The sequence below is a fragment of the Diprion similis genome, chromosome 3, assembly GCF_021155765.1.
Source record: "Diprion similis isolate iyDipSimi1 chromosome 3, iyDipSimi1.1, whole genome shotgun sequence".
In the NCBI taxonomy this organism is placed as follows: domain Eukaryota; kingdom Metazoa; phylum Arthropoda; class Insecta; order Hymenoptera; family Diprionidae; genus Diprion; species Diprion similis.
The window spans coordinates 7770140-7789389 of record NC_060107.1 but is presented as its reverse complement, the minus strand read 5'-3'; positions in this window follow the sequence as shown (position 1 = coordinate 7789389).

Here is a 19250-nt window from a genome sequence, read left to right as displayed (position 1 = left end):
TATAATTGTACAGCTGAATTAATAATCGAGGAAACTTGACGATAAAATACGTCAGTAAATTTTTCCGCACGTGACACACCTGAAATAACAAATGTTGCCACAAAGATCCAGCTTAACTCGTACCAGCTACTGCTAAATAATTATTCAAGCTTAGTTGTTACGAAAGAAGAGACGTGATACAAATAAAGGAAATATTTAGTTTTGAAGGACTCAAATACGCTGAATCTTTGTTTTTTTTTGCAATTGTAACCAAAGAAAATAAAAATGATTTTCAGATGTCAGTGAGAAGGAAATTTTTGAAATTTTAAAATAATGCTCGATAATGTTTATAGGAGTCTTTTTTTGACTATTTAAAAAAGAACTATTTTTATAACGGTAATATAATTCTTAGCTATCATTTACGCCCTCAGAGTGGAAAGCAATCATTCACTAGAAATTCTCTCCTGGCCAAAACAATCCTTCCGTGTTTCAAACGTTTGTTTTGTCGAAGAGTTGGTAAAGATTGGAAATAACTCATCGAAATTTCGGATAGAAATCTGCCTTCGTTTTTGGGTACCTGGTCAGCATGTAGCTGAGAATATGTCAAAAAGTCTTCTTTCATTAATTAACTTCACGTTCAGTGTGAAAATTGTTTATTTAAAAAAGAATATTACGTATAAAGTTTAAAGTAGGTATAACGTAATTCATTCCCGACCTGAAAAGCGGGACCAAATTCACATTTTATTCCCGCTTAACTTATTTGCGAAAAATATGAAGCGATATTTCCCGCACTTGCATCTTATTCCCTTGTGACATAATGTACTGTTTTAACAGCGAAGAAATATCGTTTACTCAGACAATGGAAATTCTCACACGTACCATGCAATTATTTCAAAATTAGTATTCCCTCAATTTCTAAAAACTCTTTTGGAAGTTTCGAATTATTATTTACTCGGTTTTAAAATATTTTATTATGATTATTGTGCCGTTTTGCCCACCATTTTCTTCTCATTGCACAGCTGTATTTGTCATGAATTATACGTAATGTATAGATGTACATGTAAAAAATTTTGTAAGCCTCTCATGTGAAAAATTGCTTCCGCAAAGAGAACAGAATATTATTTCTCAATGACGCGTAATTTTCTCGAATAATATTATGAGTCATTCGGTTAATTTCGCAGATGTGTCCCACGCAGGAACTAATATCAATTGATCACGAAGATTTCACGTGATTCCTAATCACAAGAGTTCTGGAAATTGGTTTAGTTTAAAAACGGTAACCATCTTGTTCACATTTTGTCACTGAGGAAAATCGAAAAATTTTAGGGAAAATCGGATAACAACTCTGGATAAAAAATATTTCTGATAACCGTTTCGATCTAAATTGATAAGATTTTAGAAACCATCGAAACTTTAATTTTATAATGGTTTACTAAATGCAGGGATCAGATAATTTGAAACTCGGCAAAAATTTTCAACAACCGTGAAAAAAGGGGCGTCAAAAAGACGAAGGGAAATTAATGCCAGACACGGGAGGATAAGCGATCCTATCTTTTGATCCTGTTAACCAACGGTGCCCTTATTCGGCCAAAGTAACGGGCAATCTGGACCTGAAAACGGTATAATCAACGGCGCCAATGGCGCGGTATAGAAACGGAAATATGCACTTCCTTGGTAAAAGGATTTAAATTATGGAGTGAATAATGGAGATTTTCGCAAGATAAGGCTATCCATGCAGGTATAAAAATTCATCCAAGCGAGATGAAATGTATAAAATAGTTTCCAAAGCAATTAGTTAATTAACTTGTCAAAGGTAAGAATATCCCGATTTTCATAATCTAGATAACAAAACGGATGATGAATGCCGACAAAAAACAGAGGGTGATTCAACGAAGCAAAATAAAAGAAATCTCCTCTCGTATTTCCGACTATTCAAGTTTCATCTCGACGGCAAAAGCTGGCAATGCCTCCCTGCATGATGATTCAAATCGATCCATGTACAGTGCCTTAATCGGGATTTATGGTTTTTGCAGTCGCCTTCGATGGCGCAGGTTCATCAGCTATTCGAAGCCTCGTAACGATGGCCAGAATTTAAGTGAGCAACGTTTCTTATGTTTCGTCGTACTCGATATGAATACTGCATCAATTTTGCGGTCGGTTTCTGCGTTTGCAGTCACTCAAAGACGCAAAATATCTTTAGGGTACAGTTCGATCAATGGTGAGGGTAAAAAAATTACAAAATTACTACAGACGTTTAAAAAAACTCCCATAATTCGTGGGAGGAATTTTTCATCACATCTTTTTTAGTCATTTGAAAAACAAAAAACTCGATATCACCGAGATTTCACCGAAGTTCCTCCTTAAACGGTTAACTCCCTGAACTCAATCCGAGGGAAAATCTCAGGCTACGAAATTGGTCCAGCTTCGAAATTCCAGGCTTGGCATACGACACAATCACAGTTACGCAAACACTACCCTGAAAGTAACGGGCGCCTCTCAGTCAGACAAGGGAAGTGCATTGAACAAGTCGCCGGTTTACATTGTGTTTTTTCACCTTTATGTTAGCTGCAGTTGACGCTGTGCGAACTGCTTGTACAAACTTTGACTCAGATGTTTCTCTTTTTTCTTCTTGGCACAGATCCGTAAAGGTATTCAGTCCGATGTCGAATACACAAGAAGGCGGTCATTCCAAAGCGACACTTTTCACGTCACTTCTTTTTTCACCTTCGTTTCAACGGGGATTCCCCGGTCAGTATTTGATTCAATGCGATAAATTTGCGGTCGGAAAACCGGATTTAAGCCTGAAATAATGTGTTAATTCTCACTTTATTTCATGGCTATGTTTAAAGCTGACCAAAGACCAAAGAAAAAGATCAATTCTCATCGATTAATTACACTGTGAAAATATATCGAACTTTATTAAGGATCTTCAAAATTGTTTCAGCGCAATAGTTTGCCAAAATACAACAAATACTAATAATGATAGATAGATAAATGGTGTGATTATCTGATTTACATGTTAATTCGTCAGTTGGGATCATTTTTCTGAACAATAGATAGACAAGGAATACTAAAATTATAATTGTAAACAAGGGTTTAAATTATTATATTAAATTTTTCATTTCACATCGATTCAAAATGTTAAGAAGAAGAAAAAACTATTACAATACACTTTCCTTTCTATCGTGTAGCTGTATTTAAATAATAGATTTCTCAACATTATTGCAACAACTCAATCTTTTCGATTATGATCAAACTAATTGTTCGTCGATTGAGAGATAGAGAAAAAAAAGAGTTCAAACGAAATAAGGAAAAGCCGAGTAAAATAAATTCGCTGCAAGTTATATTATTTATTTCTTATTGTTTTTTTTTCTTCCATTTATCATTTCTAGAAACCGACCTGCAATGCAGCACTCGGTCCTGACCGAAGGCGATTCTGGCTGTACTTAAAATTCGTTAACGGTTAAAACCCGCCAATTTGCATCCAGGCAAAAGACTCAAGCTCTACCGGCACACCCTAATTCTATACGTCTCGGCAAATGTGTTTCGGAATTTTCTATGCCACTCGTCCATTCACCGGTAGACTATATTTTTGTTTAGTCACTCTCTCATTTATTCAAGAAGAAAACTAACACGATATAGTAACGTTCTATTATTTGCAAGACTCGTATCTGTGCTTTGCCGCATATTTGCACAATGATTAATAAATTCAAAATCTTGGAGAAAATGAAAATGCCTCAAGTTTCTGGAGTGTAAATCGAAAAAAAATTATTCGAAATCACCGTTAGCCGCCTTATTTCGTCAAATTCATTCCGTCTCTTTTACACAAATTTGTATACCGAGATAAATGGATAAGTTTATCCTCGAATTCGTACCCGAAGAAATGCCTCGCGAAATTCGACGATACTTTGAGCATAAAGAAAAAAAAAAAACAATAATTTGTTTGATCGAAAAAACGGTTACAGTTCGTCGTTTAATGGATAAGATAAAGAGGAATAGTGCTCATGAATTTCGAGGGTAGACTACAAATCAGGATGCAAAATTTTTCAGGGGGGTCGGGTTTGCTTGAAAAACTCTACGAATAATAATACAAATAGAAGAAACGTTCGTGAAAACGGCAATATAGTTAATGGATTTTAGTGCGCGTACGGAATATCTTTTCATCAATTGTCATATGTGATTGGCAAAATAGACGCTTCTTCCGTGTGGTCAATATATATATATATACAATACTTACATCCACATATTTATGCATGTATATATAATATATACGGATATATATACATACATAGAATAATCGCGTGTAATTTGACGGTGTGCATGACCGCGAAAAAGTCAAAGAATGTCGAATGAATTTTTCAAGGAGTACAAGAGAAGGAGGTATGATTGGAATATTGAATTCTTTTACACTACGTTATTTGACCCAGCTTATATCATCACAATGCCGAGCACAGTTAACGCGAGGGAACAACATTGGCGACACTGACTAAAAAAATTTAGCCGGCAAAGTTTTCGACTACAGGTACATTTCTTTGCGAGAGTTGTTTAGCAGCACGTACTGCAGATGGGAGTGATTTCGACTTGTAAAATTTACTCAAAATTTACACTAACTGAATCGTATATTCGGATTTAGAATTTGGAATTGGTGAAAAAATTCATATTCGATATTTCCGGGGAATTTGATTCAGAAAGATTCGGAATTTTCACCAACAATCACAATTGACAGTGAAAATATTTCGGGCAAAAAGACTTGCCACATCGTTTACTGCCATCAATCTTCGGATGCAAGATTCACCGCACGAGGTATCCATTAGGTTTAACATACCTGGAGGACAAACATCCCCTCGTCAACTTTAAAAGCTTGAGGTCACTGGATAAGCCTTACGGACTAAAGTGTTTTCATAAATCATCGTTCTTATTTCTTATTTTTTTCCTCTATCTTCACCGCTTCTATGTAGGTATTTCACGCCTCGCTGTAAAAAATGTATGTATTTAATGAAATTTTCTTTCAGAGAGCGAGGAAAAATCTAAGATGTTTTCATTTTTATGGGTATGTAATTTGCTATTTCGGTGATTCTCGCATCGTTGTTCTTTACCATTTATTTTTCTTTTTTTTTTATTCTTCAAGATTTCCGCTTCCTGTCGTCTGCAAGATACCCATATTTATTATACGTACACATACAGGACGTATATTCGCTTCGCTTGCTTCCGTAGGATTCTTATCCGGAGATCTCGCAGACCGCGAACTTTTAGATTTCATCTCGTCGTGAACAAACTGCCAGTTATGATGCCTTTTGGTTGGCAACATCTAATCAAACCCGGCGCAAATAGTTTATATTCAAATTGAGACTAATAGCTTGATGTGTGTGTGTATGTGAGTATAATAATATTGTATAAGAATTTATCAGTTCCGATTGCAATTTCAGATTGCACTGCGAACGCGAGGAGTTAATATACAATTATTTACAAGTCATACGGAATCTAAACAGCTCGGTCGAATCTTTATGACAAACAACGTACGTATGAATAATCGAAGTGGCAATGACCGTGGAAGAAGAATTGTCCTTTTTTTTTTATTTTTTAGAAAATAAACGCAAAAAACGCAGGATGTAATATTTTATTCATTGTGTTTAAATTTAATAGGACTTTTAATAGCTGAAAGATAGCGAATTTTTTTTTTTTTTTTTTTTTTTTTACACATATCGCCAAAGTTTATGCAAGTCTGGCCAATTATTGTACTCGATTTATCGAATCTGCATGAGAGGACGTGTTCCTCGCTGTTCTTTTTTTTTCTTTTTTTCTTTCTTTGCAAAATCCTTATTCTTCTCGGAAACGTTATTCGAACTATAAAGCCTGAGTGTATAATGAATATATATGTATAAGTATGAGTGAGATATGTTGGAGGTAAGAACTAGTCTGCGGTGTTCTGTCAGATTTTTTACGCTTCACGCCGAGTCTGTCACACTCTCGTTTGAATTACATCGCTTTGATTAACCCAATCAGCTACTACACGGCATAATTTGTTATTGTTAAACGAGGCGACACGTCGAATTATGGGCATGAAATACGATCTTATCGAGTTATTAACGTCGAATCAGATGATATCTCGAAGTATATATTTTGTCTATTAACCTATGAAACGACGTATGCCTGTATCGTTAATTTTCTTTACATCTATATTAAACGTAAACTAGAGAAAACGGTACAAATGACGGAACTGAGACTAGATCGCAAAGATTAACGATTTATTGATATTATTTTAATTGGTGATCGATACGCCGGATGACTTGGCTGTAATATAAATTCATTTCACGGTAATAAATTTAACTGCAAAACGTATAAGCGATGCCGTGACGTGGATTATTTTCAAAATTCTGCAACTCGATTCCTGCGAATCGTATAATTATACCGCTTGTACGTTTATCATATAGCTAAACGCCACTCGCAATTAATTGGAACGCAGCTTCTACATATTATTAAACTTACCGAAAAAAAGGAAAGATCCTTTTTTTTGCCATTATTCTCTATCGTGATCGCCATCGTCTTTTATTTCATTCCACTGCAAGAGCTCTGGGAATTAAAGACAAATTTGTAATACAGACTCGCGAGTTTATTCACCCCGTGAGATGAACGTTGCAGTTCTAGGTATTTGAGTGTGTAATCAGATTTCGTAATGAAAATTGCTAAAGTATGTATATGTTAAGTAAGAACCGTGCAAATAGAACTGTGCGTACTTGATTTTTTACTCACTTGCATCAATTCTTCTCCCTCATTGACATGTGACACCATTTAAATTCGTTTATCAATTTAGAAGCGTGCTAACCGTTCTGCGAATTTTTTAAATAAATATTTTCACGATCTTGAACCGAAGAATTAATGAAGTTAAATTCGTTCCCTGATGGTTTTCGGAGTAAAATAACGGAATAAGAGCAAAATCGTTGCAGCACTTAATCATTTTTGGCAAATAAATCGTCGCGAGAAGTTTAAATTATATAATAATAATAATAATAATAGAACAAACCAGAGGTTTAAAAATAAGAAGAAGTAACAAAAAATTCTAAAACTTATAAATTTTGAAAATTGGTGACTATAGGAATTATAGTTTTAGAATGAATTTATTCTATCTAGATAAAGTAAATGAGTTATGCAGAGAATATATAAAATGAATATAAAATATTTCCTCCATTATCCAATATAAATCTAAACAGCGATTTTTATGCAGACGATCTATCAATCGTTTCCGATCGCAAATGAAAAATAAGATTTTGGTAAAGGATAAATCAAGATAAGATCTTTTGGCAAATGAATGTTTACATATTGAAATACAGATATACGCGAGTATATTTTTTTTATCTCTCCATCGTCCATTTCTCAATTCGTTTCTTTCGTTTCTTTTCCTTTTTATTTTTTGCAACGAGTTGACCGAGTTCCACCGGCAAATCGAACCCGGAACGGTGAATCAATAGGAGGCCCGAAGAGGAGCGTCGATCCGCGATGTGTGTCAATGAATTCGGGCATTATCATAACGCCTCCTGGCCGCCGCCCACCGATCGACCTGCAGCAGGACAAGGTGAAGGTGATCGGAAAGAAGGGGAAGAAAATTTCCACAACATCGCAAGTGTCGAATTCGCGACTCGGTCTCTGCTGCTCTCCAACCGCCCTCGAGAATTTGTGTCGACCGTTGCAAAGCAGCTCGTTTGCCCTCCAGTTCCAGATCGAGACGATATGTAATGGACCGCCGATCCAGCGATCCAGCGACTCGGTAGGGCGGCTCTTTAAACCTACAGGAAAAACCCAGCCGCAAGATAACGCGGACGACTAACGGCTCCCGCTTGTTTGACCCCGTATCCACGACGAAAAAAGAAAAAACACACGCAAAAAGAAATAAAACTATTGGAAAATGTCGTCGTGACGTCAAAGCCTGGTTCTCGGCGCCATTTTATTCGCACATAATCTAAGTTCTTAATTTTAATCGAAGTAATAATCGTTATTATTGGGGTTGCAAATTACTCGTGTCACGTTAATTAATGAAAACTTAATCAATAATATACCTGTTATACCATCCACACGCGGAAAAAATACGATCAAATGTCAGTCTGGTTGAATTAGTTACATTTTTTTTCCACCAGATGACGCATTGAAAAGTGACGATACCGATATTGAGGTAAAAGAAAGATTCTTCGCCATTTTTTTCAGCTTTGGTAAACTCTGAGCTGGATAAATACATGTTATCTGGTTTGTTTGAATAAACAACAACGACAATGATGATAATAATGAGAATAATAATACCGACAATCGACGATGTTATTAGGTAGGATATATTATGCTAATTTATGATGATCGTGTATGCATAGGCGATTGTGGAAAATAAATATATTTGCTCACATCACGTGTATACACGTTACACATGTTATATTTTTTCTTTCTGCATGTCTAATACTGGAGAAGATTTAACGAAAATTCTATCAAAGTTTCAGTAAAATCCACAACAATCATTTCATTATCACGAAGGGCCGCCAGAGAAGGGTACAGATATTATTTAAATTAATATACTTTTTACTCATTGATTTAGTCGTTTGTCCTAAAAAAAAAAATCGTTCGGTTCTTTCAATTTTTGCGAAAATCTTAGATAAGTTACGAAATTAATTATCTGTTGACACCTTTCGGTGTTCCAACAGATTTCATTGTCAATCAATTTCAGAATCGTTATGAAATACACTTTACAAGCCTTGTTTTTTGGTGGTACCCACTTTTTAAAAAATACATTCAATATTCAGAACAAGCATACTTAATGAATTCGCCATGATGCGACCTTGAGCAGATGAAAAGTTTTCGAAATTTTGTAATCACCGCTTGATTCAATTGCGATACGATTTCTTGACTCGTATAAATTATGCCATTCAAAAAGAATATTTAGAAAAAAGTAAAACAAAATTGAACCAAATGTGTCCGCAACATTATTTTCTTTCGTTATTTATCCACACGCACATAATGATCCATGGGATGTTACGGTACCTCGACGTAGCTGATCGCCATGACCGTTGACAATGAGTCACTCAGGAAATAACATCTCTGCAGAGATATTATAACGAGAATAATATATAATTGACCTGGTTTCTTGTCCCGGATAAGAGAGTTCAACGCATCGGAATTCTGAGATGGTTCAAGCATCCCGGGCGCACGTTAATATTTACAAACTCTCGTGATTGTAAAACACGTTAAGGTATTTTAGGTACTGCAATTTAAGCGATGGAGGAATTTTCAATTTTATAAACGACGAGTTTCAAAGCTGTTGTTCAAAATTTTCAGTCAACCAGAAATAAATTAGTGCATTTTAAATTTTAACGTAGGTTCAAAGATTCATCGATTAATCGGGAAAAAGTAAATATGAATCGATTGTTTTCCGTCATTCTCAAAATTCTTAAATAAAATAGGTGATTTATCCCCGCCGATGACAGGCGGAATAATCGAATGATCCCACAGACCGACCTAAAAGCAGTTCGGAAATCGGCGCAGTTGGTTAACTGTTTTGGCACATAACCAACGCCCACCGAAGAATGTGACATGAATATCCTTGTTGGTCCGAATTTTGTTATAAAATTACCCGAGAGCCTCTCGAGCTCGCGAGTGACGATGAGCGAAACCTGTTGAACCGCCTGCATCGCATCCTTGCCAGGAATTTGCACCGCGGGGTTTCGTTGCGTCTGATTTTATGCGGATGGTATAAAAGCTGGATGACGATCTATGGACATTACGCATAAATTGAAGCCAATGTCGCCGGCTGCTAGCTTCTATTCCGCGTGTATTCGTTGGAAATGAATCGAGGATTTACGATTCCCGGATTTTTATCTCTTCGCAACATCTCGAGATACGTTATTCCTGCACCTTATAGTATGCGCGAAACGGTACTTGGAGATAATTTCAAACGTTTCATTGCCTTTATATTTGGCCTCCGGGAATTCCGCTTCGTCTTTATACAGCTATATCGCGATTCGAAATGTGCAACTTTTATTTACGTATCACTGTTAGTAAAATTTAACTAAACATGACATCACAGCAGGTTCACTTTATATTTGTGTTTTTTGTTACATTTCTGTTAGTCAATATATATGACACACATTTTTATGATTTTAACATCTAAATTGTCTCATCAACATTTTATTTATAATTTTTAGTCTCTTTTTTCAATTAGTTATGCATTAGAAAATGATTAAATCAACCCAAAAATTTTAGTCGACCTGCAGGGATTTTTTTCTAATTGTGATATGGAAGTTATTCGATTATTTAATGTTTCAATTCAAATTTTTCATCACTTCGGTAATCACTTTTTCTAATCATCTTACGCCGCTTGATCGTTGGTTTTCTTTTATCTTTTCGTCAGAATAATTCGAACACGCATTGTTTGATTGAAAGTTGATTTGAATGTTTTTCTTCTTCTTCTTCTTCTTATTTCGTTTCAAACTTGATCGAATAATTAGTAATTCATCGCTGAAGCATCGAGAGTGAAATACAATATATAATAATAAGAATTCACTTGAGGCGTGAAGAGTGACACCTCGGTGATGTGGTGATTATATATTACAACCTTTTTCGCATAATATGAACGTCAGGCTACCGAACAGTGGACGAAAATAATAAGGCAATAAAACGAGCCTTTTTTCCTTTTTGTGTTATTGAATTTTTTGTTTTATAACTACCGTGTATATATAATTAGCGAACGTAACATATCTTGACTTCGATTTCACTTGACTCGAGTTATACGTGAATTAGCCTTTGTAAATGAATGAGGCGATTATTACAGGCTCGGGAACATTCACCTTGGCCTAGAGAAAGCGATAAGATAATTATACGAAGCGATCAAAACACGTCTGAAGTGATCGATGAAAACTGCAACTTCATTATTTGATTATTAAATGAAAAAAATAAATCATCATGATTTTTCTACATTCCTATTCACACACATGTATGTCGATGTGTGATGACAACGGATCCAAAGACGTTTTTTTCCATCGATTCCAAATCACCGATTTTTAATATGTTCTTAAAATTATGCGAATAAACAGGTGATCTAGAGTGAAAAAATAAAAAAATTCACCGAGCATTGAGTTGAAAGAAATTTAGGGTAAAAGGAAGTGTAGGAAAAAAAATTAATCAACAAATTTACAATTATAGACAAACATTTCAAGAGTTTCGAGAAATCGGCAAAGACGGAACACCTTCGTGGAGTTTGAAAGATTACAAAGGTCCGTAAAAATGCGTATAATAATTCTTAGCAGTCCGATGTAAGAGTGGCTTAACTACGTGACAGAATCCCTTCCATTCGATAAATACATTTCAAAGCTTGAACGAATTCGATTATCCGATGGATAGATTGCATTCTTTCCCGTCTGACGTCAGCGCGCGAAGTGTGCCTCGAATTTTTTAAACCAAGGCATGGTAATGACGTTTGAAATAAAGAAGAAAAAAAAAGAAAGAAAAAATCATTCATCGTTATTCGATACGCGTTGTTGCTGCTGCGCGTACGTTGCGAGTTACAAGATATGAGGATTAGATCATTCAAATCTACATCTTGTTATAGTTTATTAGGTCACTGTTTTCAGGCCACCATATATCAATATACATTTGCAGGAAATTATTGTACGTTTAGAGTAAGAGCATAAGAGTTAATTATACAGGGTGAAGAAAAAAATAGAAATAAAAATAAATGAATAAATAAATAAATGAAAAAAATATGCTAATCGTTTCTATGCGTAATAGGGAATATTTTTTGCCTTAACGACTTCAAATCACCCGTCCTTGGGTCGAAGAGTTTTCCACACTGTAAGACAATCGTTTGAAAGATTGAAAATAATGACTGGTATGCCATTGTAATACAGGCAAATGTGCTATAATGAATAAATAACTACGCCTTTGAAACTCAGAACGCATCATCAGGGTTATTACTTTTTATTGTAAAGCACGAGTTGTGGTCCACAGTGAAATATGTGTAATCAAGAAACTTCCTCTATCTTCCTGGATGTTGCCTGAATCGTGAAAAGAAGAGAAAAGAAACCGCCTTTAAACAAATATACTGGTTTACAAATAAATATTGTCATGATTGAGAAATAGAATTTTCTAATTATTCCATTTTGCAAAAGCACAAAAATCGGAATATCAACGAATGACAGAGACTTTGCTGAGCGAGGTGAGAGACTGTGATTATTTATAATAAAACAAAAGCAAAAAAATATTTTCTTTCACTGCTAGACACATTTCATGTACAAACAGTCGAAAAAATATTTCGGTAACACTTGAATCAGAGGTATTTCGATTCGAACCATTTCATACATTTAAAATGACTTGAATTGATGGTCAGTCGGTTTCTTCCTTCGTTCCGAATTTTATAAAATAAATTTTTTCCTTGGTATACTTGCATATTACATTTACGAAAAAATCGTCTTCACAGGTTACAGTAAAGCCACGAAATATCACATCCAGGTCAAATTAAACGTCGTGTGTATTCACGACTTTATCCATGCATAATACGCAGATTAAAATCGGCCGTATACCTTATATTTATAGAGTACCAATGGATACCGATATAATTTGTTTAGATGCGATTCTTACGTCGTTCGGTTGGCGAATTTGGCAGATGTCGTTTGGATATTTTACATCATTTAAAAACCGGTGCGTGAGATCATATTAAAATACCGCCTTCGGTGTGACCAACGCGCGGATGAAATTCAACGGTTCCGTTAGGATTTATATTTATGATCCTCCTCTTCGTTCGCCCGACAAACATCTCATCCTTAGCCTCAGCTGGGCCACCAGGTTGCCGTCTTACTCAGATCACGTAGGAATCGCGAAAAAAGAAAAACAAATGAAATGTTTCAAATGTCACGAGATAGTCGAGAATTCCATTGACACCTTGTTAAAGATTATATTCTCTCCAATTTTTCATGTATATCTATAATATAATAATGAAAGTTCGAAATTTGTCACGTTTTCATTACTTATTATTTTTTTTTTTTTTTTGTTTTATGGTATAAATTTGTAGGAGAAGATGAATCGAGTCAAATTTAATTTATGAATAATAAAATGAGTCGTAGACCTTTCCGAATTATGCCATATGGGTACTAAAACGGGCTCGTAAAAATAACTCTTCATTCTCTGCAGCAGCGTGTCACCACCTCGATGAATAAAAGCCTTAAATAATCATTAAATGTAGATATCGGTGACAGAAATGATCGTAATCTGACAATCAGTAAACACTGTAGAGTTCTAAATTAGATTTGACAGTATTACTATCGCAGTATATTACAGATATTTCACGATCTTCACTAAATTAATATACGACTTAATTTTCGCTGTTGTAAAAATATTCCTACAGATTTGAATTCGGAAAAGCAAGATTCGGTGGTGCTCGATAAAAAGACGTCATCGAAGTCGCGTTTTTGATGGTAAGTTGTAATCGTTCTTACCAACAACAGACAAGGCAAGAGTATTTGTAATACCGACGAATAGCAAGACTTTGCAAGCCGACAGTGGATCTCCACTAAGGAAACAAAATACAGAGACAGAAAGAACCTTAACGGTCCTTATTTTTAAGCTCAGTGTCGGTAAAGTAGATTATTATTTCATCAAGCGATTAAAATGTGCGGGAAATACAGAATAAAAAAAATCGTACGTGTTGTAAATACATGACATACACTAGGCATTCCTCATGTTATTTAACAGTTTTATTTTTGACCTTCGTATATTTCACGTGCAGAAACCAGAATAAAATAAAAGATAAAAATTTTTAAAAAAGAAAAACTGTAAGAGCATGACTTGGAAAAAGAAAATTATTCTATCGATCAGAATACGATTCGACTGGATATTTCATATCGTTCAGAAGTTTCGGAGTTTAATTTATTTATACACTCGTAGACTCGCGGTATAAACAAACGTATTCAATATAATTTTACGAGTCGCCGTGCTGTCGTGCTGTAATGTAATTGTGAGAGCTGTCCGATTTCGATATTGTGATTGCGATTGGAATAAGAGAAGCGAAGGACGTTTCTATTGACTTACAGTAGTAATAATAACGAGCAGGTTTAAATATATATGATAAAAAAGCTCCGAGTCCACAGGAATTGTTTACAAAACAGTCCCGCCTGCAACACCTAAGCCTTGAGACATTAATTAATTTTTCAATCAACTCGATTATTTGTATATAAATCTAGAATTCAAAGCCCTCTTATTATTTCGCTGTGTATAAGTCGTTGAATAATAGAAATTATAATCAACCTTGTGACCCTAATTTATAATACGTACGTGCTCCATTTCAAACTCTGCAGTCTTGCTTATGCGATATCATTGTTTCGAATTACCTCTGGGTTAAAAAAAAAATAGAATAAACAAAAAAAAAACAATAGAAATACTTCGTTCACATTTATCAAAGACCAGACTAAACTGCCTGCAGGTAATTACAGCGATCTTAAAAACGTTGTTTTCCAATTAACGTTTCGCTGGTTATTTTATCCGTCGCAGTCCTCATGTAATCCGAGTTTCAAGCGACAAATGATGAAATTCGTAGATTCTGGATACTTCAGATTACAGTTTTTCTAAAGATTTACTTGCGTTAGGTACACGAAATTTTTAAATAATTTTAACAATAATCGTAAAAAATTTTGCAATGATTTGAATCCAAGGATTGTCAAGCGAACTATAAGTAGGTAAAAAAGTTGAAAACCCTTCCATTAGTTCCGTCAGTTTTGTTGTACGTATTTAACCGATCGATAGATTAATTTGATTAAAGTAAAAAAATGAAAAGAGACGTCCTCGACGAAAAATGAAAAGAATTTTCCCGAGAAGAAGAAAATGGAAACAATGTGAAAAAAAACTATCTCTACAATTAATTTATTCGCCTAATTTATTGCATAAATCATTTTGTTGCATAAATAAAGTTTTTGCAAATACTTGAAAATTTAAGGCACTAAAGATTAATCCGTTTGCGAATATTCCGAGATTTTTTACATTGTAACAAAAGCGATTGCGGATATTACGCCAAGAATTAAATTCACCGCTGATATAAAAGCTGAAAGTATTGTTTGAAAATATTTTTGAATATTTATTGTTACTCATGAATTATGCACACGATAGTTGATGATTTAGAGGAACTTTATTTGGGACTCGCGAGTAACAAAATGTTCTATGAATGAAAAAAAAAACGAGATTTATTGGTCGATGCAGTGATAAAAGGAGAAAAGGAAGTTGCACCAGCGGTTTTGTTTTTTACGTCACTTTATTTGCCTGTTTTCTTCTCTGCTGCGCTGACGATTGAAAAGATTCATCCTCCGTTCCTCTTCTTGTCTTTGTAACACACAAAGGCTAAGCAGGTTAAGCAAAGTATCTTATCCACGCAGAATACTATCGTCAAAACTGCGGCAGTTAAGACGGCGTCCATTTCCGTATAATTTACTGTTACATCGGGATATTATTAGAGAAGTATATGAAGAAAGTGAAGCAGAAAAAAGGCTGGCGTTGTCCGAATATTTTACCTTGACATTTTAAACGCAAAATCGGGACAAAGGAATGATATTAAAAAAGGACGGCTGCCGAAATAACCGAAGTACGAAGTCTGCTTGTTCAATTTTCAACGTCACTGGGGAGTTTTCCCGACGGAAAATTTTTGCTGCCGAGATTTCTACGCAGGAAATAAAACGCTCCGAATTTCGTTGGAAAAAGAAAATCCAAGAAGATCTAACAACAAGCATAATCCTTATATTTATCTCAAAAAGTCAGGTGTAAAAAACAGAAAATCTTGACTCGAAAAATTGTATGTACAAGTCACCCGGAAAGTTGGACGATCGATGATTCGTTTCAATTTCCGCCTAAGACAAGTCAAGCAAGGTTCTATTGTCAAATATCCGCTCGCCACTCCGAAAGCTTTTTTTAAACACGGAAGCCAGCCGGAGAAAAATCACGGCTTATTTTTCAGTTGAAAAAGATTTTTTCTATATGTATAAATTTCCAGTTATTTGACTGCTCGAAATGGGTACGTAAAAAAAAAAAAAAAAAAAAAAAAAAAAAAAAAAAAAAAAAAAAATTACGACACTCGACGAGCTTTTTGTTTTATCAAATTTCGCTTTTTTCTTGTTAAATTATATCTTACTCGAGAAAGAAAATTACACTAATATTTGCCCACCTTTTTCGTTATTCGACAGTTATACCAACTAAAGTTTCGTAAAGTTTTAAATAATATTCCGTGGGGTTCTTATATCTACAAATTTTACCGTTTGTTCCGGTCGATTTCCATATTAAAAAACGATCGCTAAGCTCAAACAGTAAGCAGAGAAAAATGGACTACGCTTCGATCAATTATTTACTCGACAGAGATTCGAAAAAAAAAGAATCTATTTATCGTTTAGGAGGAAATCTTGTCACCTCTGATAAATGCTATAAATAAATAATAAGTACTATAAACTTGAAACTTAAAATTATAAATCCTTACTCGGATGAACCAAGTCCTTTTATTTCCTAAAAACTTACGTTCAGTGAAATAGTTTCAGTTCAAATGATATTTCTATAACAATAAGTATTCAACTTCCTCCATTATTGAATTTAATCTATTCTTATAATTGCTACTAAATTTTTACTAACAAATTCATTTGTTTCCTCGTTTTTTCTATCTACGGATAATGAAATTCAAAAAACGATTTGAAATCGTTTCAAAATATACGATTTCACTGGGAAATCAGATATTTCATTGTACTATCAAAATACGCAGGGCATAACCGAACTGAGGCTCATATCGCAAAGCATCTCATGCATATCGCATTCTACTTCGATGCTTGCAATAACTCCTTTCACCCCCTCCCCCGCTGCATTATTCATGAGAACTTCATCGTCAAACTCAGAAGTGCGATGATGAATTACTTAGCCTCTCGTCATTATTTGACCGATAGCCGTGCACATTTTATTTCGTCAACAAAGACGACGGATTATATAATTTCTCACGTTTTTTCTCAGCTTAGAACCTCGGGAAAAGCGCTGTTACACTCTAGACGTACATTCTACACACATGCATCGGCTTCGAATCGCCTATACATATGTATTATACCCGTGTATTTTTGTATACATTATATACATACCCATATGAATATCTAACTTCAAAGGAAATATTGTTCTCCATATAGATTGGGTCAAAGTATTTTTCAATAAAATATGAACACTGATTTCGAGAATATCTACATACGAATATATGTGTATTATATATAAATCTATGAAAATTGTTATTGACAAAACGGAAGAAGAAAACGATATATCGCGTATATTCTAAACTTGAAGCTTCGAGTAGGTACGAAAAGAAGAAAGTCATTTAGACTTTGGAAATCGTATAATTATGACAATTATATTAAGACTCGTGATAAAACAAAATTTGGGAATATTTTCCTTCACAGCTTTACAAATTGTTTTATACGATTATATGTATAGGCATTTTTTTGATTATCTATTCCGTCACTCACAGCCGGTCCTCGACCGAAAGTTTCGAAAGTTTTTCGGTTGACTGATGACACGAGAAAATTGAGGAAAATTGGCCGGAGTTGAGAGAATAAAATCTACAGCCAGGCGAGAGAGATATTGAGTCCAATTTCTCCGTACGTGTCGTCCTACCGTAAAACCCGGGGTTGGCCTATTCGTAAAATTACAAAACGCCGGCGCTCCGACATCTGTAAGGCGAAATTCCCGTTTAATATAGTCACAATTTTCATTCCTCGTATTTACTGGTAATTCATAGGATAATGACTTGCTCCGTTGATGAAACGTCGCGGCGCGTAAAACGTGAGTCTGGCAGTTTAACGGGCTGCCGACGATATTGCTAATCGGGAAATTCTGACGAGCCGTTAATTTAAGCTTCTGCAACAGTCTTTTCAGTCAATCAAAAGCACTAAAATACTTGTAAGACTTTAAACTCTGGCGATTTTGATTTTAACAGGTGATTGAATTAATCGTAGATCGCGTGATTTGAGGGAGAGGAGATAATTAATTACGTACAATCGTTTCTTCAAATCAAAGTGAAAATTCATCTTTCTTCACGCATGTGAAATAATTTGATAAATTAGATCGATTGGAACGAAATTATTAACCGCCTTATATTGTTTTGTGAATATATGTATAATGGTTTTTTCTTTCTTTTGTTTTATCCATAAAAGTTAAATTATTTTATAGTTTTTCAATATTCTGTATCAGAATCTGTCAAATTCAAGTACAGAATATTTTAACTACAGGATAATCGACGCGATAATGAGAAGTTAAAAAAACAATGAACAAAAAACTGAAAACAAAAAAATCATGAAACGCGCAAAAAATTTCTTTCTCCTCGAAAACTCGTAGCAATAAATGTCTGACGATGAGAAAGAGAAAATAGAAAATAGAAAAACTTCGCATTGGGCGACGATATAAAGTCAGTATAGTTTATCCGTTTTACGATTCATACCTATAACGACGTGCACTCTGTACGACGTACATATTATGGTTTCAAGGATATGTATTATAAGTGAAAATAAAATTCTTAGATCGCAATTGAGAACTGGAGAATAATTTTAATAAACGACGAGACGCATCGCGGGTCACATGATTAAATTATACGTCAGTAATCGTCTGAGGTGAGTTACGTCCATATTACACGTTTAATTCGGTATTTGAACAACTCCCTCTTTAATGCAGAAACTTGAAATACAAGTAATTAATATAATAAAAGCTTTCCTTCTTCGCAAAGTTGAGGGTTATACAAATAGCTTCTGCTTTTCCAAGAGTCGACAATAAGGGCTCCGGTTGGGTCTCAAATCGAAAATGACAAAGGTTTTGATTTACTTCAAGAGACGAAGAAAAGAAATCTTGTACTTTATTATTGACGAATTGAAATTGTAGAAATCCTCAAACAACTAGACTGTGGAATAAATTTATTATAAGAACACTTAACGTTTACAAATCGCAACATTTGCAGTTTCACTGAGCCGTTTCATCGGATCAAACAATTTTTCCACCCTACAAGCGTAGGTATGTGTAAAAGTATGTAAAAGTGTTTTGTAAAACGTGAGTGTACTTTCTGCACGAACTGACATCGAATTTTTAAACATGTTTATCGAACGAGGTCTAGAGATGAAATTTATAACAATTTTTTCCAGCGACTGCGAAGATTCCGATGGGAAAAGATGTGAAAAAGTCAGAAGACAGGAGGATCACGATATCCAATTTTCAAAATCTGTTCCATACAATTTCATCAAGTATATAAAGTCGAAATATCG